Source organism: Phoenix dactylifera, chromosome 1 (assembly GCF_009389715.1).
Source record: "Phoenix dactylifera cultivar Barhee BC4 chromosome 1, palm_55x_up_171113_PBpolish2nd_filt_p, whole genome shotgun sequence".
Classification (NCBI taxonomy): domain Eukaryota; kingdom Viridiplantae; phylum Streptophyta; class Magnoliopsida; order Arecales; family Arecaceae; genus Phoenix; species Phoenix dactylifera.
This window is the reverse complement of record NC_052392.1, coordinates 7,390,739-7,414,787: the sequence shown is the minus strand read 5'-3', so window position 1 is coordinate 7,414,787 and position 24,049 is coordinate 7,390,739. Positions and strand designations below refer to the sequence as shown.

Sequence of the window (24,049 nt, the reverse complement as noted above, 5' to 3'; positions counted from 1 at the left end):
TCTTCAAGCAAGCTTAAATCTTCAATAATTTCTCCAATATCAAAGAAACCAATTTCTTCTTTGCAATAGCAGCCACAATATTTTGGGCATCCCCTCCAATCCAGTGCAAACTAAAGATCCTCTCTTTTAGCTAATGCTTTTATTTTATTACTGAAGACAAGGTATCATCTATGTTATATGTCAACTTACCAAGTTTATCTCGATCTTACATGAAAACTAAAATGTGAGTTGGTGGATGGCTCAACTCTGTTCTGCTTATCAGCTTATGGATGGAAAAAAAAATAGAAGGATTTCCAGAGTCATTATTCTATTAATGAATTCGGTTAAGTTGGGCTTCTGGTGCATGTAAAAAGATAGAGAGACAGAGAGAGATAGAGAGAGATTTATACTTGAAGGAGTAAAACATTTTTCCTGGTGTCCAAGGATGTACTACTCTTCTTCTTCTTCTTCCTCTTTTCTTTTTGCGAGTACTAACACACCCAATAAAATTAGAAAACAAAATATCACGGAATGCCCCAGACAAACCCTCTTCCCGGATCCATAAGGTGCCACTGGAATGATTGGCCACATAAGAAGGATGTACTACTCTTCACTTGTATCATTTTCTCATGAAATGAATTCGTGGGAATTCACCACCTTAAGCTGTAAAAAGTTTCCTTTCTCTATCTCTTTACTCAAATGCACCAATGCATCTTGAAAGAGAAATAGTCCACTTTATTAAATAATATCAAGTGAAGCATATGTGAAATCAATCACAGGATACAAACATATTTACCTACAGGAATTCTTATTGACGCTCTTCACAGCAATTCATGAGGTCGAAGCATAAAAAATTAACATAATCACTCTCTATATGCATGCTTGCATAAACACTTATTCTCGATGCTTCATTATGAGTTCACAACACTACATTTCTTCCTAATCTCTCCATTTGTTCCAGTGCGTACTTCAACTGCTCCCATCCTCTTTATCGAATTTTTGAATGCATTGAAAAAGTTTTCGGTGCCGAGCATCTTGTCCACAATGTGGGTTGAACGTTGGTTTGTGAGGAGTGCAGCATCAGATTGGAATAATCCTTGGTGCAGCTTCAAGTTCTCATAGTAATGAGTGTCGAAAATAAGGCTACTTCCAGGGTCCATAGGCACCGAAGTAGTGTTATCAGATAAACTTTTGCATTGGGTCTTCAAGAATGCTGCATAACTTGGATTGAGGGATGGATCAGCATCACCCTTCCCAGTGAAGTTGTAGAGCCGGTTGCTGAAAAAATTGCAAAGCCCTACTCCGATAGTGTGCGCACCTGTTCGATTATAGAAATAATAAAAAAAATTTGTCATATGATCTGCCAAATTTTTGTGATGCAGTACCATAATCATGGAAGCAATCGTTGATCTTATGTTACATGAGCCTTGATAATATTAGGCTGATGGGCTTAACAATATGAAGTTTCTTTCAATTTGTAAAGCATGATGGTGAAATTTTATTCTTCTGTGATTAAAAGTAAGACGAAATGGAGTGGCGACAGTGGTTCTTAATATCAAGCCTGGACATTTTGCAAAAGAAAAACAAAAGAGGAACTAAAAAGCATTCCAGAGTTAGATATGGAGTCATTCAAGAGCAGCAATATGGTGGAGAATTTGGATACAAAGAAATAGAAATACTCTTTGGTCTTTCTCCATTCCAGTGGTCAAGTGTCACTGGATGAAGTGGTCCTACAGCTGTATCTACAAGATTTGCTGAAGATGTTAACTTTTTTAAAGATAAGTTTCGCTTTTGTTTTTTTTTCCCCTGATGTAAAAAGATGAGCTGCATGATGTTACTACAGTTTTATTCTTTTTGCTGTCTTTTGTCTGAATATGGCTAGCTGGCTTTATATATTCATTTGAACATCTATCATGAAATGAACATAAGCATCCACCCATCCAACATCATAAAACTTTATCTTTAAAAATCTAATGTGGGGAACCCATTCCTAAGAATACTGCTTGGCTTACCCTTTCATAGGATAGATGGTTCCCATAAAACCAAGGTGGTGTATGCTCAGAGCTAGAGGCATCATATTTGTTATGAGCAATGGTTTCACTTTTTTATGTGGAGGGGCAAACTTTGCGCATCAGAGGTTACCAAAAGGACAGATATCTTCCTCGACATTGCAATGGCGCTACTTTTTCAACCACGTTTCCAGTCTTATCTCAGTTTGATCACGTATCCTGTGAGGCCCAACCCTGTTTTGGAACGTTGTTCCCATTCAACAAGCTGATACGACTCGGCACCTAACTTTGTCCTTGAGAAAGCTGAGCTGTGGCCAGAATTATTCCATTTTGGAGTCTGTTCACTGATCTTATCGAGAACAGATGTGCACGCAATATTATATTTTGGAGAACAGAACAAGTGCAATTATTGGATGCATGTCCATTGCGAAGTCTTGGAAGGTTCCTCATCAACCACATGCAGCACGCAGCCACTGGCTGCAGCTAGAATCCACTGCCCGCAAGAGTCAGCAAGCTGGAAAGAACATGCTCCAAAGCTAAGCTAAGCAAAGCAGCAGGGGTTGTGGGGCTCCCTCGACTTCTGTAACATATGTTATGATTGTTGGATCCCGTTAAGTTGAGACCCACATTGATAAGTGTCTTTTGAATTTTATAATTAAATTTTGATAACCACAACGAAAGCATAAACCTTATTTTACAGTCGCGAAGAGTCATCTTGATTGGAGGCGGTTGGTCTCTGGAGAAAGCTTTAATTAGCATGTGAGGACCTCTTCTCCATACACAAGCATACAGAGCTCTCTCTCCAGAAAGACCTCTGCCAATCTCTGATCTTAGAAGAAAACTTGTGGATCTTGAAATGTGATAGATTATATGGATTCCATGACTCAAGGTCGGATCTATTTCTTTTTTTTAATTAAATATATTTTCATCAATGATATCAGAGCAACATGATGACTCTAAAATAAAGATTCCTAATAAAGAACAGCATTGTTTGAGATTTGCAAAGAAGAGAGAGAGAGCTCTGTATGTGTGTGTATGGAGAAGGGGTCCCCATGGGCTATTTTAAGCTTTCTCCAGAGACCAACTACTTCAGGTGATTACACCCGTAAAAAGTCACCTCTTATTAAGACGACTCTTTACCAATGTGAAATGATGTTTATGCCCTCATTGTGATTATCAGATTTAATTATAAAATTCAAGAGATACTTGTTAATGTAGGCCTCAATTTGATGGGATCCTAATAATTATCTCCCTATTTCCCCACAGTGACTCTAAATATTCTTAGATTTCGTAGCAGAACTCTGAAACTTTTAACCCAGGGTTGCAGCGATGTCATTATCTTATGACAGTCCCAAGAAGTTGTCATAATTGATCACTATGACAGAAATACCTGTTTTTAATTGTCCAGTTCATCCCCTTGGATGTTTTCAGAACAAGTGGTGAGCATTATAATGACAGCAATTGGCCTCCTGACATTGGACACTATGGATAATGACAACAAAAAAAGTTTGTTTTTTGACAATTATGTGGGCATGATGTGAAGAGGATCCAACAAGAACATGTGTTTGAATCTCTGTCAAAAATGAAGAGGGGGAAAGTTGAGATAATGAAAGCTCCAGATCATTGTTTGCAAATTATAATATTTTTTTTTGGGAAACTTAATGTGAGTGCAAACCTTTTCTTAAACAATGAAAAGATCGGTATATTTTGTCCATTTCCATTGTCTAATGACCATCATCAACACCTGGCGACTAATAGTTGCCTTTAAAATTTAAAATCCCATTATATAATAATATATATCTAACATAACAAATCGCATGATTTTAGTATGGAAGTAGTTTTAAAGTAGTATATCACATCTAACATCTCAGATCATCGATACAGTACCCCCATCATCAAATATAGTTTGACCAGATCTAAATAGAGATCCACTCGAGCAAAGCTAAATTCAGATCTCTCTCTCTCTCTCTCTCTCTCTCTCTCTCTCTCTCTCTCTTTCTATATATAAATATATATATGCGTCGCGCAAATTGGCTGCTAAGCTTTTATACTGAAAAAGGTGAACAAATCATAAAAATGCAGTGAAACAAGTATTATGTGACTGAAGAATTCAAAGGGAACTCCTAATTCTTCAGCTAAGCACTTCCATAATGAAATACCTGAGAGGACGACGAGATCCTTGACATCAAGGGTCTTGTTTGCGAAGCTTTGGACGAGGGTTGTGAAGTTGAAGGTGGGTGCAGGGATGTTAGCAAGGGCTTCTGATCTCCGGGAAATGGTGCCATCCCTTCTGCCGGTCTGAACTTCCCATAGAGGCCTCTTAAACTGCCAATGAATATCTTGGTTCAGACACTGATGATCATAACTAAAGGCTTTGTAACTTAAATAATTTGCTCCATACTCACTTGGAAGGAGACCGAGTCCCTGGCAGCCAATGCAATTATATCAGCACAGGAGACAGTATCTGGGCAAGCTTTCTCCAATTCTGCCTTCACCTCATCGATGACATCGAAGCCTGCAAGTGATAAGTTTGGAGTGGCATCCTTCTCAGCAGAATTATTTGCAGTGGAGTTGATAAGCACTGAAGCATCACAACCCTGTGGAGCAAGAGCCATGGCTAGTTAGTAGAACAGCACCATTTCCATGCATTTAAGGAATTGTGCAAGTTAAATAGAACAAGATTTTGTAATGCCCTGATTTATATGAGCACTTTGAATTTGGTTACACTAATAAGATTATGTGATCAAAGGGTTATGACAGAGAGATTTATCTCACGAGACATTTGCGCGAACTTTGATCCTTACCCTGACGAAGCAATCGTGGAAGAACATCCTGAGGAACTTTGCAGCCAACTCCGGCTTCTTAGCAACATGTTTCCATATGATGTCTTGGACAATTTGCTCAGCCTCAGGGCAGCTCTTCTTGTAAAAGTGATGTTTTAGGCCTGCAGCTTGGCCACTGACACAACCACCAAGAGCCAACCCCAAGTTCAGCAAGAGAAGAAGGAAGATGGACTTCATATTTACTAGCTTAATGCAGATGTGAATTGGGTTTGGCTAAGAAAGGAGGCTTTTTTTTTTTGGTGTGACAACATGAGCTCCAAGTGCTCCCTTAATATAGGCAGGATCAGAGTCTTCCCTGCATAAGACCTGGCTAATTATTAGTGCACTAATACAGATAAGAAATACTTAAGTATTACCTTAATTTAGGTGCCAGATCTTTCCATAGACCACTTTTTAATAATTCAGCACAGAGTTTGCCAATCTAGATCTCCCTATATAGCAAGGGAAGAAGAAGAACCATCACTAGGCATTTTATTCATTGTCACAAGTTCACCATGCAGTAGTTTTTTGGATAATTGCATTTAATAACAGAGACCTTTTAATCTATCTGAGAGAAAGTAAAAAAAAAAAGAAACAAAAATTATCAGTTCTTCAAGTTTGAGATAGATGTGGCCAATATTTTCAATAAAAAACAACATGACTCCTATGCAGTCACTATTTATGTAGGATTGAGTAGAAAGGAAGAAGGTAGAAATGGAAGCCTGCCCAAAGGCCACAGTCCATATATACTATATCTTATTATGGAGCAAGTTTTCACAAATTACTGGTCCTCATAATTGATGTGGTTCCTCTTGTTATGAACCAAGTACTCACAAACTACCATGTCTATACACAGACTATTGCACCGAAGTACCAACTAGAAATTACACACCATGGAATAAAATTAAAATCAGAAACTTAGTCCTTACAACTAGAATTTATGATCTATGGGCATTAGTCCTTTCACTACTTGGACTTTATTCATCATCGGGACCGCAGTCCTCCAATGTTAAATCTTGTTCTGCTTCATTATTTGATTAGATTACTCCTATTGCTTTTCTTGCGGTAAAAAGCATTAAGATTGCTTCGCACGATATCGATCGGTAGCTCTACCAAATTCTACCCAGGATATTTTTAACATCTTGATCACATCTCATCTTAATTGAATTGAATCCACTCTCATGGATTTCGAGTGACAGCCAACCAACCTTGAGCTTTTAAGAGTGGAGCTACGGAAGGGTTGCAAAGCTTAAATATGGAATTGATAACTTCAAACCTAGAGCTTTATATGTAGGTAATAAGGTGTTTCACCATACTTGAAGCTGAACCACATGTGGAGTCAAAGCTCAAATTAGAGCAATAAAGGACAAGTTTTTGGTTTCTTAAAGCCATAATAGATTGCTAGACCTATGCTTGTTACTTGCAGCATTCTACCTACTATATATTTTCCATACAGATACAATTCAATATAATGTCACTCTCCTTCTTCCATTTGTGCTTTCAAATGGTAAGCAGCTACGATCAAATTTGGACCTTTTTCTCAAAGTTTGGTATGCTTAACCATTTGATTTGATCCTGTACATGATAAGGAACCTTCCTACATGAGAACAGGCTTAAAGATAGCAGCAACAGTCAATAAAGCACAACAACTGCATGCGATGTATCCAACTAGGATTCTGATGAGAAGTTTCTTTAGCTCTATCATTTCATAATTCGTTGTATATTTTAATCGATCAAACGTGCAACCAGGTTATCCTTGCTACTGGAGTCAATCTCGCCAGCTAAAACCATCACATAATCCCTTGCATCGAGGCGCCGTGTCGTCTCACGACTGCCTTCCCATGGGCTTCCATCCAACGCACAGGCCAAAAAAACCCAAAAAAAAATGAGGCACGTTCCATGCACATAAAATAACAACACCACCATCTTCTTTAAAGTTTCATCAGTTTGACCTTTGACTACGACCACTATTAGCATATGAAGTATTCACGAATCTACTAACTCTACACCATTCAATCTAGTGTGAGCTCTTATCTAAAAGTATGATTAACTCTGTGTGAGTATAATAGTATATTTTATCGAACCACTACCAACTCTACACTACTCATGTGAGTTCTCATCTAAAAATATGATCAACTCTATATCAGTATAATAGCATATTTTATTGACCCACTTCCGATTGCAAATTGATGGTCCCTCCTGAGTAATTACTGATTTAGTTCCAAACTGGAATTATACGGATTCTCGTTTATAAGAGTAGCCTCGTTTGCTTGTGTGCAATAAGTACTTTGAGATCTGTATAGGTAATGAATGAATAAGTTTGGACAGCTTTGAGATCTACGTAAGATGAGATCCAACAATCGGTATTACGAAAGAGAACCGATTGTTCTTTTTTTTTTTATTGAAATATAGTATAGAAATATAGGAAAGACCCTAGATGTCCATCAGACAAGGATGGTTAGAATAACTTTCTTTTTAATTGGGCGCCGAGCGTGTCTGCCTTGAGGAGAATTTCTTCATGGTGATCGACTGAATTTGGAGAGTGGACATGTATGGTAACGGTCATCTCCTCATTCGAGAGTCTCATAGATTGATTTAGGAGTTGAGAGATGTTCAAGTAGCACATGTGTTTAAGGAGGCGAACAATATAGTAGATTGGGTCGCCTCCTTCGTCACTCGGCATTCTAGAGAATTTCTATAGACATCGATAGGAGATATACCCCAACCTCTATATGAATTGTCGTTTTCACCAAATATTATATATATATATATATATATATATATATACATTTTTTTTTTTTTTGAAGTCCTTTCTTCCATGGAGGCGTAGGCGGTAGGCGGAGGTGGAGGCGGCGGCGGCGTTGGACAGAGGGGAGGATGGAGTGGAGGTGGCGGAGGAGGAGGCGAGTGGTTGGGAGGGAGAGGAGGGCGCCGCAGACGACAGAAACGAACCCTCGTTGGTCGAGCTTGTGGGAGAGAGGGAAGAAGGTGGCGGCGGTAGGAGAGTCGGCGGAGGGGGCTTCAGATCAGTGGGGGCGGTGGAGCCGGCGCAACCCTGGGCTAGGCAGTGATACCGGACCAGCACAATAGTGGTGCGGGCGAGGAAGGTGAGCATGGCCGCCATGGCCAACATGGTGACTGTGATGGGGTGGTGGTGCGGGAGAAGAGCGGCGGTAGGGTCCGGCGATTCCACTAGCCCCGACGGCGGCTAGGATGGCATGGTTTCAGATGGCTCTCCCTCCCAAGAAGATCCTCTTCTTCGCCCGCCTCCTCCGCTCCCTCTTTGACGCTGCTGCCGTCGCCGCCACCGTAGGTCATCGGAGCTGAGAGGGGGGAAGCGACTTCCAAAACACCCTTGACATTCAAATAATTTACCGCACCTGCCAGCCACCATTTTAAACTCCAAGATACCCTTGAAAAAAAAAATCCAGGTACAACAGGTTGCCGGTAGGTAAATCAAGGCCATTCAGTCATTCAGATTAGTGTTTTTTTTTTTTTTTTTCCAAGTACATCGGAGACTCACACAATGGATGTAGGTATATCCATTGAGTAGGAAAAAAAAAAAAAAAAAAGCAAAAAAAACAGAAGAGAGACGTTGTCCTTCCGGACAAAATTTGAAAGTAATGAGCCGCATAAGATGTCAGCTAATTCACAACATTGTTTGCCTTTCTTTAAATATGAGTAGCCTAATGGAAAGTGCACTCATCTAAAAAACTATGAATGCCGTAGAGCAACTGCATCCTACCGGCAGTACACTCTGAACCCTGGTTTCAAAAGGCTATAGATATTGTGGAGCAGCCGCATCCCACCAGCAGCATGCTCCTAGTTTCACTCGATCACCGTAATAAAGTTTTTTTCAAAAATAATACGAACCGCACCCAGCATCCGTCAATTAGAACAAATGCCCTATGGAGTGCTGTAGAACAACCCTTCTTAGTATATTATTTTTCATGAAGAGAGAAAGGGACACTCGGAATCGATAGCATGTTCGCGGTGATATCTGGACAAAAAACATGGTGACGAGGCATTGGAACGTCTTATCCACCAGTTGTCGGTGCCGACAAGCATTGACCACGTGGCTACATTGAACAATCTATGGCGCCGGCCCATAGTTTAAGCTATGCGGCAAAGCGAGAGAAGACATGAGGGTCATAGATAGGGTCAATTATTTTAGAACATAGGCATCCAATTGAAATGTAAGCCTTCTTTTATAAGTGTTAAGAGTTAAGACTCCGTTATCAAATAAGCAACGTAATGTTATACCTTGACTCCATTGGTGTTCGGGGGATGATTATAATAATTAATGGTCGTGGACAACAATGCTACGTAGGTCGGTAATGTGTGTAACAATGTTTGATTCGAAAGCTAATAGGAGTTTGGGCAATTTGAATATTTAATGGTCGTGGACAACAATGCTACGTAGGTAATGTGCTGTCACGATCTTTGATTTGAAGGTTAATAAAAGCTTGATCTTTTGGATGCTATACTTCATCGGATTAGACTATCTATTAATCGATTTGAAAATAACATTCATCTTACTTATTAGTTGTCGCTGTAAGAAAGAAGAAAGCGAAGCTGCTGGAAACGCTTGCTTCGCCGCGCCCAGGCAAACCTACTTGCAGAAGTTGAAAGAGGGTAAACATGCTTGTAAAATTGTTAACTTTGTACCCCTATAGAGCTTTAAGAAATCAAATTAAGAAAGACATGCAATATAGTACTAATTAAGGAAGAATGCTGTTAAAGGTCAGAGCTGCCTCAAGAGTTGAGCATGGGAACCTTGGAGCACAAAAACTTTGAGAAGGATCAAGGTTGTTAGGTTATTTGATTTTTCTTGTCTTAACAAGCCAGTAAGGTGCATAAAAGCCATCATTAGTGGTGCTATTCCCTTATATAATGGAACAAATTGTTATTGACCATCATGATAGTCATAATAACAGTTATTTGCATTCTGATTTTAATTTTTTATATTCAATAAATGATCATTATAATAATATTATGACGAATATAATAGGCAATAATTAAAAAATAACCTTGTTAATTTTCAAATCATTGTTCAGGTAATAAATTATTACTATTTTAAAAGGTACCATCTCTTTTGAAAGGGAAATTGGTTAAAATGTAATTTGAACATATTATTTTATTTTGAGAAACGATATAAGTAGAAATAATAGCCATTTTTTGTCTTTACCAGATTGTTAAAACACTACATAGCACTACAAAATATGTTATAACGGCCTGTAGCTTTTCCTGTTATTACATATATAACATAAGGGAGAGGCCAAGCTGAACTTGCTATAACGGTTGTTACTATTGTTACACTCTAGATCCGGAGCATGATTTGTCATGCCCTAGATTTGGAACATGACATGTTCGTACTATCGAGGGATATAACTCACGATAACACGAAACCAAACGTTTCATTTAAAATTTCAAATCTATCTTAATTTCCAAATTCGTTTCAAAAAATATAATAAATAAAAGTTTAATTTTATTATTAATTAAATACAACCAATATTGGTTTAGAGAAAATGCATCAAACATAAATACCAACCCATAATTCTCAATATTTAGAAGATTATTAAGCTACAAATTCATAAATAATTAAAGAACTACAATTCTGCTATATAATTCGCCAAGCTTGCTAGTGTGGACTCCAAGCCTGAACTATTCTTCGTTCTTATTGACTCTATTCACCTAGAGAGAAAAATAAAAGTAGAGATATATGAGCAACACAGCTTATTTAGTAGACCTTTTGTTACTTTACCGAATTAAGCATAAGTTTTTCTATGCCAATGCATTATTTAAGAAAAATAACAATTATTGCAAAACTAAAGCATTTCATAGTAGAGTACATTAAAACAAGTTATAAAGCCAATTATTCATGTCTAAATCATCCATCTTTTTCATAAACACAGTTCCAAGTTCGTTTTCCAAATAAATATATAAATTATTCTTCTGCCATTTAGCCATATCATAATTCAAAAGTTTGAGCTTTTCAGTGTTCGGATCTTCTTGAATCACTTGATATTCCGGCGTGATTGCGATTGAAATTGGAGAGGAAAGTGACTCCCAGCCGGTGTCCTCCCTCGATATCTCACATGTAGTGCACGTAAAGGACTAGGCTGGCCCTCACACCTAAGTTGTAATAATTGTTATATTAAACATTGAGCCATCTATATAGGTTCCTTTCCATGCCATTATATGAAGGAAGGAGTAGGTGAAGAAAATGGCAAATTGGTTGATGAGGGGAAAAAACGTTCCTTTGTCATGCCATTATATGAAGGAAGGAGTAGGTAAAGAAAATGGCAAATTAGTTGGTGAGGAAAAAAAAAAAGTGGCATGAGGAAGAAGCAAATGACAAATAGTGCATTTGCCCAAGCATCACCATTCGTAAAGGAATATTTCCCATCACCTTGAGAATACACCAATAGCAATATCAGAGATGGCCATATATCCCACCATCGACCATAAATTCTGTATAGTGTCGAAAAAAAATCGAGGAGGACCATGGATAGTATTATGGATCAATTTTATAACTTTCTCACATGATTTGTGTTCTTAGCTTTCTAAGGGGCAAAGAGGATCTCTTGTTGAGTTCTATAAAGTGCAAAAACCTCTAATATGTTGAAAACAAAAGTAGAGATATACGAGCGACATAGCTTACTTAGTAGACCTTTTGTTACTTTACCAAATTAAACATAATTTTTTCAATGTCAATGCATTATTTAATAAAAATAACAGTTATTGCCAAAATAAAGCATTTCGTGGTAGAATATATTAAAACAGTCATAAAGCCAATTATGCATGTCTAAATCATCCATCTTTTTTGTAAATATAGTTTTAAGTTCGTTTTGCAAATAAATACATAAACCATTCTTCTACTATTTAGTCATTATCATAGTTCAAAATATTGCTCACAGATATTCGTTCTACAATTACTTTATACCAGTAATAGGGCTCGTGTTCGCAATCGATATCGATTCATGTTTTATATGCCAACTTTATACTCGCTGGTAATGCCTGTGTTCGTATAGATGCTAATTTCGAATATCGATTTTTTCAATTTTAGGGATCATACATAGCTATCTTAGAGCCTTTAGAAAACTTATATATTTTTCTTAAAACAAACATATAAATAGGTAAAAAATACTAAATGGCATGATTAGATTCATATTTCATAATAAAACTATTTTTATCAAAATATTCATAAAATTATCTTTCATAATAAAGCATAATTTTCGTAAGACAAATGCTGATCCATAATTTTTAAAAACATATGATATTTCTACAAACAAATCTTATGTAGAAAAAATATGATAATTTTAAAAAAATAAGGAGGGCAAGATCTACTCACTTCTTTTATCTTAGACTGTCAGACTTCGCTAGCTGATTTTGCTAGACCTATTTAAAAGCTAAGATTAATCGACATGGTTCATCAATGAAGGTTTCAAGGACATTCCATAGGGTCGGGGTGATCGGTCCAGTGAGCGGCCCGAGCACCAGGGTAATTCGAGACCTCTTTTCAGGGATCAACTCGGATTCGTAGATCAGATCGTCAGGACCCGATATGGAGTTTCATAGATCTTCTAGAGAGAGAAAGTAGAGAGGATGAGGGAAGAATCCTTCTTTCTATCTCTCTTCTTCCTTCCCCCTCATTGGTAATAGGCAGCAGTTGCGGTGACTCAATTGCCCACCTGACGGCAGCCTCAGTTGGCCACAACCCTAACCCAAGCCAGCAACCGACGGTGGCTAATCATGACTGAAATAGGGGTGCTCTATTGTGGATGAAGCTTCAACGATTGCTGGCTCAAATCCAAGAAAACGAAGGCCCAAAATTCAAGGTCTCTTTTCAGAGATCAACTTGGGTTCGTAGATCAGATCGTCGGGGCCCAATACTAAGTTTCATAGGTCTTCTAGAGAGAGAAAATAGAGAGAAGAGGGAAGAATCCTTCTTTCTATCTCTCGTCTTCCTTCCCCCTCGTTGGTAATAGGTGGCAGCTGTGGTGACCCAGTTGCCCACCTGATGGCGGCCTCAGTTGGCCACAACTTCGACCAAACCCAGCAGCCGATGATGGCTAATCATGACCGAAACAAGGGAAATCAAAGGAAGAACCCCGAGAAGGAAGCTTAGAATCAAGAGAACTCTAGCCTTATTCCTTGATGGATCTCAAAGGGGAAGGATAGGGAGTCTCATGTTGGCAAAAATCTGACCTTTTCGATGTTCGGATTGCCTTAAATCACCTAATATTCCGGGGCAATTGCGATCGAAATCAAGGAGAAAGGAGACTCCCAGTCGGAGTCCTTCTCCCTCGATGCCTCACGTGCAGTGCACGTGAAATGCTGGGCTGGCCTCTTCGGGCAGGCCCATAAGCCCAAATCAAATACAAGTCGGTCAATGGACCAGGGCCTCACGACTGAGTTGTAATAATTGTTATATTAAACATTGAGCCATCTATATATGTTTCTTTCTCATGCCATTACATGAAGGAAGGAGTAGGTGAAGAAAATGGCAAAGTGGTTGGTGAGGGAAAAAAATAGTGGCATAAGGAAGAAGCGACAAATAGTGCATTTGCCCAAGCGTCACCATCCGTAAAGGAATATTTTCCATCACCTTGAGAATACACCAATAGCAATATCAGAGATGGCCATATATCCCACCATCAACCATAAATTCTGTAAAGTGTTGGAAAAAAAATCGAGGAGGACCATCGATGGTATTGCTTATCAATATAACTTTCTCCCATGATTTATGTTCTAGGCTTTCTAAGGGGTAAAGAGGATCTCTTGTTGAGTACTATAAAGTGCAAAAACCTCTAAGATGTTAAAAATAAAAGTAGAGATATATAAGCGACACAGCGTAGTTAGTAAACCTTTTGTTACTTTACCGAATTAAGCATAAGTTTTTCTATGTCAATACATTATTTAATAAAAATAGCAGTTATTGCCTAAATAAAGCATTTTATAGTAGAGTATATTAAAACAAGTAATAAATTCAATTATGTATGTCTAAATCATCCATCATTTTTGTAAACATAGTTCTAAGTTCATTTTGTAAATAAATACATAAATCATTCTTTTACCATTTAGCCATTATCATAGTTCAAAATATTACTCACAGATATTCGTGCTGCAATCATTTAATGCCCGTGATATGGCCCATGTTCGCAATCAATATAGATTCATATTTCATATGCCAACTTTATACTTACTGGTAGGGCATGTGTTCGTATGGATGCTAGCTCCGAATATCAATTTTTTCAATTCTAGAAATCATATATGGCCATTTGAGAGCCTTTAGAAAACTTATATATTTTTCTTAAAATAAACATATAAATAGATAAAAAATAATAAATGTCATGATTAGATTCATATTTCATAACAAAGCTATTTTCATCAAAATATTCATAAAATTATTTTTTATAATAAAGCATAATTTTCGTAAGACAATTGTTGATCCATAATTTTTAAAAACATATGATATTTCTACAAGCAAATCTTATGTAAAAAAATATGATAATTTAAAAAACAATAAGGAGCGCAAGATCTACTTACTTCTTTTGTCTTAAACTATCGGATTTTACTAGATGACTCTGCTAGACCTATTTAAAAGCCAAGATTAATGGATATGGTTCATCAATGAAGGTTTTAGGGACATTCAATAGGGCCGAGGTGATCGATCCAATGAGCGGCCCGGGCACCAGGGCAATTCAAAGCCTCTTTTTAGGGATCAACTCGATTTGTATATCAGATCATCAGGACCCGATATTGGGTTCCATAGATCTTTTAGAGAGAGAAAGCAAAGAGAGAAGAGGGAAGAATCCTTTTTTTCATCTCTCTTCTTCCTTCCCTCTCGCTGGTAATAGGTGGCAGCTGTGGTGACCCAGTTGCCCACTCGACGACGGCCTCAGTTGGCCACAACCTCGACCGAACCCAGCAGCTGACGGTGGCTAATCATGACCGAAACAGGGGTGCTCTGTTTCAGATGAAGCTCCAGCGATTGCTGGCCCAAATCCAAGAAAACGAAGGCCCAAAACTCTAAGAAAGAAAGGGAAAGAGATGAAGAACTTATACCTCCGTCCGACAAAGCTTTTCGACGACCCTTTCTGATGAAAATTGGAGGAAAAACCTCGAGAAGGAAGCTTAAAATCAAGAGAACTCTAGCCCTATTCCTTGATGGATCTCAAAGGGGAAGAATAGGGAGTCTCATATAGGCAAAAATTTAAACTTTTCGATGTTCGGATCGCCTTAAATTACCTAATATTTGGGTGCAACTGCTATCAAAATCGGGGAGGAGGGAGACTCCCAGTCAGAGTCCTTCTCCCCCGCTGCTTCACATGCAGCGCACGTGAAGTGCTGGGCTATTCTCTTCAGGCGGCCCCACAAGCTCAAATCAAATGCAGGCCGGTCAGTGGACCAGACCCTCACAAGTGAGTTATAATAATTGTTATATTAAACATTGAGCCAATCTATGTACGTTCCTTTCTCTTGCCATTACATGAAGGAAGGAGTAGGTGAAGAAAATGGCAAATTGGTTGGTGAGGGAAAAAAACAGTGGCATAAGGAAGAAGCAAGTGACAAATAGTGCATTTGCCCTGGGGTTCGTAAAAGAATATTTCCCATCACCTTGAGAATACACCAATAGCAATATCAGAGATGGCCATATATCCCACCATCAACTATAAATTCTGTACAGTGTCAAAAAAAAAAATAATCTTGGAGGATAGGGTTTGCAAATAAAGTCTACCACATTGGGGACCTACTCGTAAAGTGTTAACTTTTATAACTTTCTCACATGATTTATGTTCTCAGCTTTCTAAGGGGCAAGGAAGATCTCTTGTTGAGTGCTATAAAGTGCAATAACCCCTAAGAGATTCATGACATCCTGCTAATATCAAGATTAGACTTAGGCCCTGTTTAGGAGAGCTGTTAGTAGTAGAGCTTTTGGAAGTAGAGCTGTTGGAAGTAGAGCTGTCTGAAGCAGAGCGTTTATAAAAAGCTGTTTGCTGTTTGGTAACTACATTTCTAAAGTGTTTTGGCACTTTAACATGTATTTGGTAAACAAACTGAAAAAGTACTTTTGTGTGACAAAATGACCATAAAGGACATTACCAGTATTATACAACAGAGCATAATAAAATATAATACGTATTAATACATAAATATATGATATAATATAATATTAATGTAATGTAATATAATATTATTATAATATAGTACTATAACATTATGTATTATAGAATAATAATTTAATATAATATTAAATTATTTAACATAACATATCAATGTATTATGATATAATGCAATATAATATTATATTTATAGTATAATACAATAATAAATATATAAAATATTATAATTATTAGTATAAATTAATTTTTCATCCTTCTAATGACCATTTATCTCTCTAACAAATTTTCTAACTAGGTGATAAAATTGGTTAAACAATTACTAATATTTTTATTTATTTATTTATTTAGATTTGATTATTTACCACTCACTCATTATTTTTTTATTTATTTTATTTAGTTATTTATTTATTATTTTATTTCATTGAAATATAAAAGAATCGTCGGCCATGGGTGGTGGCCGGGATGGTGGCTGCTGCCGTGGGCAGCCACGAGCCCATCTATGGCTCAAAGCCCAAACCCACATCGGCCCGTCTACAAATTGCGGCGCCGTTTTGTTTTCCGAACAGTGGAACAGGGGACGAATCCCGTGTTCGTCCCGATCGGACGCCGCGTCCCAGCGTCTCGCCCCACAAGCACACAATCCTCTCTTGTGGGCTCCCCCAAGCCCTTGTTCCTTTGGATAAACAGAGCAGCGCCCTGTTTCTCTCGATCCTGACTGCGCGACCGCGGCCCCAGCTCCCCTCGCCGCCGCCGGTACTCGTCCGAGATAGGGTCGGTTCCCGGGTGGGCTTCTCCTTGGTTATTTTATTTGCATTTTCTTTTATATATATATATATAATTCATTGTTTTCTTGTGTAGCTGAGTAGTTTTAATGCTTCATTTAAGCTCTGCATTCGATCTTTAGCCCTTGATTCGCTAGATTTGGGCCATCATTGGTTGCTCGAGTCGCTTGGATTGGAGCGCTTGAGGGTTTCTTGATGTTTCTTGGCTAATTTGTTGGATTTTGAGTTATCGTCAGTTGATACAGAGTAATGTTGGATTCTTGACGAATTCGTCAATTGTTTACCTTCTACAAGGATTTCTGTTCTACCTTTGGTGGTTGATTCGTTGGATTTTGGTTAATTTTTGGCTGGTGCAGTTGACTTGAAGTCATTGGGATTTCTTGATGAATTTGTTCTTCACTTTTCAGAATCTGGGAATTATTTGGTCTTCTTTGAGGGTTTCCATTCGATCTTTCGTAGTTAATTCGCTGGATCTGGGTTATCTTCGGTTGATTCACTTGATTTGGAGGGAATATGATTTGTGAATAATCACCTCACGCTTCTTAAAATTTGAAAATAATTGTTCTTCTTAGAGGATCTGTTGTTCTTGGTTCGGTTGAGCTAGAATTGTAGAGGAAAACAGGCCAAGGTAGTGGTCTAATTATCAGAACAGCAGTAATATTCCCTGTTACAACGATCGTTAGTTAGAAATTGAATTTTTCAAATGCTTGAAAACTTTCAGAAATTATTTTAAATTATTAGCATGACACTGATTCAATTTGCATGGTTTTGGGATTATAAGGTTTCCAAAGATCTTGTGAGGTGATTAAATTACCTAGTTGTTGACATCTGCAAGGTACGTAACATCTTCGCTTTATAGTGTTTATTTAGAATTAATTGTAAAATATCTTGTATTCAATCTTGTGCAAATTATTATGATAATTCCAAATTTAATTGCATATAAAATCTCTATAAATATGAAAAATTAACTCATGATTTTTTTTCTATTAATTAAATTGCATGGTGTCACCTATCATAGTTAGATCAAGCATGTAAGAGTATAATTGTTGTATGTTCAATTGTACAATTCAAAGTGGTATTGTAAAATAAAAGAAGGTTGGATTTATATATGTATATATATGTGTATCACCTAACTCTCAACTTGACTACATATGGGTCTGGACTTAATTATGTGAAGATCCTGCCACAGGAGTAATCATGGTGATACCCTGCATCAGGATTATAAATGTGGCGACTTTGCCATGGAGGTAATCGTGGTGATACCCTGTCATAAGGGTATAAATGTGGCGACCCCGCCACGGGGGTAATCGTGGGCATGCTTGAGTTGCAGGGGTATAAATGCCGTTATAATCAGAGCTATAGAGCTAAAATGGATTGGAACTTGTTACCCAAGTTCAAATATATAAATATAAATATAATTGATTATAAGATTTGGATATTCTACTTTACTTTGATAAAATGTATCAATTCATTATGAGGACATTATTGAAAGGACAAAATGCATTGTTTCAATATGTGGATACTATTGAAAGTAAATGATATGAATTTACTTGAATGTATGTATAATATCTTATATGATTTAATTGAGCTAAACTACTTAATATGGCTTGATTCAATTCTATAAAATGGACTTGTTACTTACTGAGTTGTGAAGCTCATTATCTTCACTTACACACACACACACACATATGTGTGTGTGTGTGTGTGTGTATTAAAATCCAAGGGCCAATGACTAGGTTGATATCAGCTTTTGAGGAGAGCATCTAGAGGTAAGGCTGCATAATTAAAATAAATCTAGTTTTAATCAGATTGTTTGCAAAAATTTGTTGCTTGAAGATTATATATATATATGACTTAAATAATAGAAGTTTTGAGTTGTAAATTTGGATGAAGAACCCTATTTATAACTTTTGCTGGTGTGTAGGATATATGTAATAGTTTGTTTTGATAGTTTTGTTGTTCTGATTATCACCATTGCCTGTATATTAATTATGTTGTCACCAGATTAAGTTGAATTCATTAATACATAGAATGTCTTGCATGTTTATAGGGTCAACCTCTGTGAGTATGTGGTGGTTGTCTTGCACTCAAATTATGATTCTAGGGTTAGGGACATGACATTTGGAGCATAGGAGAAGGTTGAGGGATCGAGGAGAGCTCGAGATCCACCTTCAGAAGAAAAAGCAGGGGCCTCAATAGGATCTCTATGGAAGGATTTAGAAATACTTGAATACTGGTAGGTTCGCCACAACAAGAAAAGGGAGATCTAGCTAAGGGCTCTAATACCATGAAAAAAACAAAGCAATTTTTTTTTACTTTATTCATGGGGTTTAACCCATATTTAAACATGAATATGTTGAGTATATGGTACAAGATAAATATATATATCTTTGGTGTTCATGCATTGTATTTGACACCTTCATTGCTTATGTGATAACATTTGTTGCTAAGACGAGATAGGTTTACAATCTTTCATAATGAGCCAGTATTCAATATCAAGTAGTGGGCATTATTCCATATTAGTTGACAAATCTCATGAAGAGGAATTGGCCTTTTCCTTGTGCCTTATGCAGTGCTATTGTAAAGACGATACATATATTTTTTTCATATACTTTACCAAGACTATTTGTACTTGCTTCAATGCTAAATTGGGAGCTCATGGATGGTCTGATTTTATTCTGTCTATGGAAAGAAACGAATACATTGATTTTCAAAGTAATTATTGTGTCGATAGATATTATTCGGGAAGTCAAGTTTCTGTTTTGTTATGGTGGACTTCTATTGCACTTAAAAGCTAGAGAGATTTGTACAATAGGAACAAAGTGGCTTTCTCGATATCTTAGGATGTAGTGCTCCTCATTTCATTTCTTCATGAAATGAATTAATAGGAAAGAACTTCGGCTAAAATAAAAAAAAGAAACTTCAGATACTCCTGTATTTCTCTTATGTACATGAGCATGTCCACACATGAAATGGAAAAAAGGAACTCGTCTCTTATTAAATGATTACCTTTTTCCAGTACAACATATTTGGAATCAATCGCACAGTACAACCGATTTTCTTACAAGAATTTTTATTGAAACTCTTCACTGCAATTCATGAGGTTAAAGCATAAAATTAAATAGTTATTCTTCACGTGCATGCTTTCGTCTCAAGACCTCACTATGAGTTCACAACACTACATTTCTTTCTAATCTCTCCATTTGTCCCAGTTAGTACTTCAATTGCTCCCATCCTTTTTATTGAATTTTTGAATGCATTGAAAAAGTTTTTGGCATTGAGCATCTTGTCTACAATGTTGGCTGAATGTTGGTCAGTTAGGAGTGCAGCATCAGATTTGAACAATCCTTGATGTAACTTCAAGTTCTCGTAGTAATGGGTGTCGAAATTAAGGCCACTTCCAGGGTCCATAGGTACTGTAGTGGTGTTATCAGATAAAGTCTTGCACTGGGTCTTCAAGAATGCTGCATAAGTTGCATTGAGAGATGGATCGGCATCACCCTTCCCTGTGAAGTTGTACAATCGATTGCTGAAAAAATTGCAATGTCCTATTCCAATGGTGTGCGCACCTGCCTAATTACAGAAATCGAAAATTTTCTATCATCTGACCTCCTAAATTTTTTGGTGCGTTGCCATAAACAAGAAACAAATTATTGATCTTATGTGGGATCATTTTGGAGTTACCTCACAATGCACAAGAATAAAACCACAAGCCTTTGACTGGCATGTATCGAGATATTGGGCTGATGAGCTTATCGATAGGCAAGTCTTTGTGTAACATAATTATGTATGTGTAAAGCATGATTGTGGAAGTTTATTGTTTTGTGATTAAAGGCAGATGCTATGCAGTGTTCCTTATTATCAAGCTAGCCTATGGAAGAAGAAAAGAATTAAGAACCATTTCAGGTTGGGTGGAACATTTTAGCAAATTTAACATGGTGGAGAACTTGGTTGTTAAGGATTAAAAAGTTCTTTCAAACGATCTCTAATCTAGTGGAAAACATCATTAGGGCGTTCAAGTTTCATTGGACCAAGTGGTCCTCGGTCACTCCAACAATATTTGTTGAGAGCTATTTTTTCTTAAGATTAGTTGTATGTGATGTAATCCATTTTGTCTGAAAAATAAACAGAGAGATGTCATTTTTAGCTTTAATAGTTGTTCCACTCTGAACCTACCATGACATACTTATTAGAAAGTTTCTACAAAGTATGAGCCATTATAATCGTTATGAGCAATAGTGAGATACTACATTCTCACATATGAGAAAAAGAAAACAAATTACATATGAAACCTCAGCTAGATGAGAAAAGCTAATATTTTAGATAATTCCATGGGTCCTTGACATATCCAGTACCTAAGGTTCACTCTTTTATGTCAAGGGGCAAATTTTGTGCTTTGAGAGATGAGACCACCATAAGGACAGACTCCATCTCAAACTTGTTATGCCGGTGATAAGGAAATTATAACGGCCACTATTTTTAACTATGGTTCTAGCCTTATCTCTATTCAATCATTTATCAACCCTATCTTGGATCTTCCCCGCTAACAACTTGAGCTGACTTGAGGACCTAACTTTTTCCCTAGAAATGTTAGTTGCGCTCGATCAATCGTTTTTGGCTTTGTTTGATGATGAAATTAGGTAGGATTCTTTTCTTTTCGGTATTCAAACTCACCTTCGCCAAATGTTGTTTTATTTCAATATTTTGGTTCTTTCCATCGCAAGTCACTTCTCTTTCCACAATACTGAAGCCTAAAGAAAGGAGAAGAAAGAATCAAATGCACCATCTCAGTAATAGGTAAATGCCTTTTTTCCCCATAATACAATTATTAGATGCATGTTAATGTTGTAATGTTGAAAGGCTCCCTATTAATCACTTTCAGGACGCACCTAGTGCCTGCTGCTTGAGGCTTTTTTAAGCGAAAATTTGGTATCCAGGTAGAACATATTCCAAATTTAAGTAGGATGATAGAGTAGCTTCTTTGACTTTGCTGAGATGTTGTCTCCCAATTATTCCCCAGTTTTGTTGGCACGATAAATCTTACAGGAAAATTACTAAGAAGTTCTTAGATTTCACAGAGAAATCTGAAAAAAATGTAGCTAGCAATGTCATTATCTTATAACAGCCTCTCTGATTTTTTGTCATTGATCATTGTGATAGAAATAACAATTAGTAGTTACTCGGTCCAGCCTTTTGACTGGATATTTTTGAAAAATTACTAAAAAGTTCTTTGATTTCATAGGAGAATTCTGAGGAACACGAGAGAGGCCACAAGGTCCCCCTCAAACGTATAGGAGCATCTTGAAAAATTTACTAAAGTTTCAGTAATGTCCTCATCACATAATTACCTCTAGGAGTTTCTCTCATCCATTAGGATTATAAAACTAACAGTTTGCACTTAGTCCAACCTTTGACTAGATAATTATGAGCACTATAACAACTGCCATTAACCCTTGTAACGGAAATGATTTATAAGAGCATTTCTGTGGCCATGATCTAAAGAGGAACCAGTAAGAAGAGATATTGATATTTTATCAAAAGAGAAAGAACAACAACGACATATATCTCAACATAACCGGTCCCTCCAAAACCATTATGAGAGCTGTTATGAGTTATGACATTTTAGTGACGTTATTCTAAAACATTAATTCACTGGAGACAAAAGAATGCTAAAACATGAGTCTCAGGTTCATTACCAGGTAGCCAAGTCTTTTTACTGAAAAAGGTGAGCAGATCATAGCAAATTACCAGAACATGCTTAATATGATGGAATAATTCAAATGGCTGCCAATTCTTCAGGTAAATGCTTCAATAACGTTACCTGACAAGACGACGAGATCTTCGACATCAAGAGTCTTGTTTGCGAAACGACCGGCGAGAGTTGTGAAGTTGGAGAAGGGCGAAGGGATGTTGGCACGGGCCTCTGATGCCAGGGAAATGGTGCCGTCCCTCCTGCCGGTCTGAACTTCCCATAAAGACTCCTTAAGCTGCCAATGGATATATCTTGGTTCATATACCAATCACCGAAGATCTATGACTAGAGGTACGTTGCTCCTTTCTTTTTGCGCAAAAATAGTTCGCTACTTACTTGGAAGGAGACTGAGTCCCTAGCAGCCAATGCAATTATATCGGCGCAGGAGACGGTCTCAGGGCAAGCTCTCTCTAATGCTGTCTTCACCTCTTCAATGACATCAAAGCCTGCTAGTGATAAGTTTGGAACGGCGTCCTTCTCAGCGGTATTGTTTGCCGTTGAGTTGATAAGCACTGAAGCATCACAGCCCTATGCAGCAAGAACCAGGATCTAGTCAGTACAATAGCCTTATTTACATGCATGCAAGGGATTGCATAATTTTAAGACTGCATCAATAAATCTTCATATTGCAATGCATTGAATTTGGTGACGCTAAAGATTATGATGGAAGGGTCATGGCAGAGAAATTTATCTCGCAAGACATTTAGAATTGCACAAGTCTTGATTCCTACCCTAACAAAGCAGTCATGAAAGAACATCCTGAGGAGCTTCGCAGGCAACTCGGAGTTATCAGCAACATGTTTCTATATGATGTCTTGGACAATTTCCTCTGCTTGTGGGCAGCTCTTCTTGTAGAAGTGATGTTCTAGGCCTGCAGCTTGGCCCCTAAAAGAACCACCAAGAGCCACCACTGAGAACAACAGGAGAAGAAGGAAGCTGGACTTCATCTCTGGTAGCCTGATTCAGATGTGAACTGGGTTTGGCAGAGAAAGGAGGCTTCTCTTGTGTGACATCCTAAGCTACAAGTGCTCCCTTCTTATAGAGGAATTGGATACTTTCACTACAGTCTAACGGGGACGTGCAAGCATTTGCATGGATCATGATCATGGTCAACTTAACTATTAAATGTAGCCAAACAATTTTTGAGACAACATCGAGGTTTCTGGTCCCAACCCAACTCATTGATATAATAAATTTTAGAGTAATACGAGCAGCACGCCGACCTAGGTCATTGCCCCATTGGTGACAACTCTGCAGGAAATTTATCAATTGAAACAGCTGACATTACCAACTAAATATAATGAACAATTGTTTAACACTTCAATACATGGTTTCCACATTTTAGATCTCTCTATATCTCAAGGGAACACCGAAAAAAAAAATCACTAGGGATTTCAATCATTATCACAAAAGTAGAGTTTTTTTTCTTTTAAATTGTTGCGTTTAATGACCATCAGTTTGTAGCAGTAAGAGAGAGGTGTGACTAATGCTTCAAGAATGCAAATTGGCTACTGTGTATTGAGGGAAAGGAAGAAGGTACAGTAATAGACATATTGGGTGCAAAAAACAAGTTTAG

At 37.5% G+C, this 24,049-nt stretch overlaps 1 pseudogene across 1 annotated transcript; it reads right to left on the bottom strand.

Moving 5' to 3' along the window:
• Positions 1 to 693: 693 nt before the first annotated feature.
• Positions 694 to 23,689, bottom strand: LOC103723510 (annotated as a pseudogene). Its single transcript, XR_005506716.1, has 9 exons — positions 23,205 to 23,689; positions 22,810 to 23,001; positions 22,543 to 22,708; positions 19,885 to 20,290; positions 5,138 to 5,156; positions 4,793 to 5,044; positions 4,394 to 4,585; positions 4,148 to 4,313; positions 694 to 1,297 (listed from the first exon to the last, which is right to left on the bottom strand). The product of XR_005506716.1 is annotated as an uncharacterized LOC103723510 (transcript).
• Between the last annotated feature and the right edge of the window lie 360 nt (positions 23,690 to 24,049).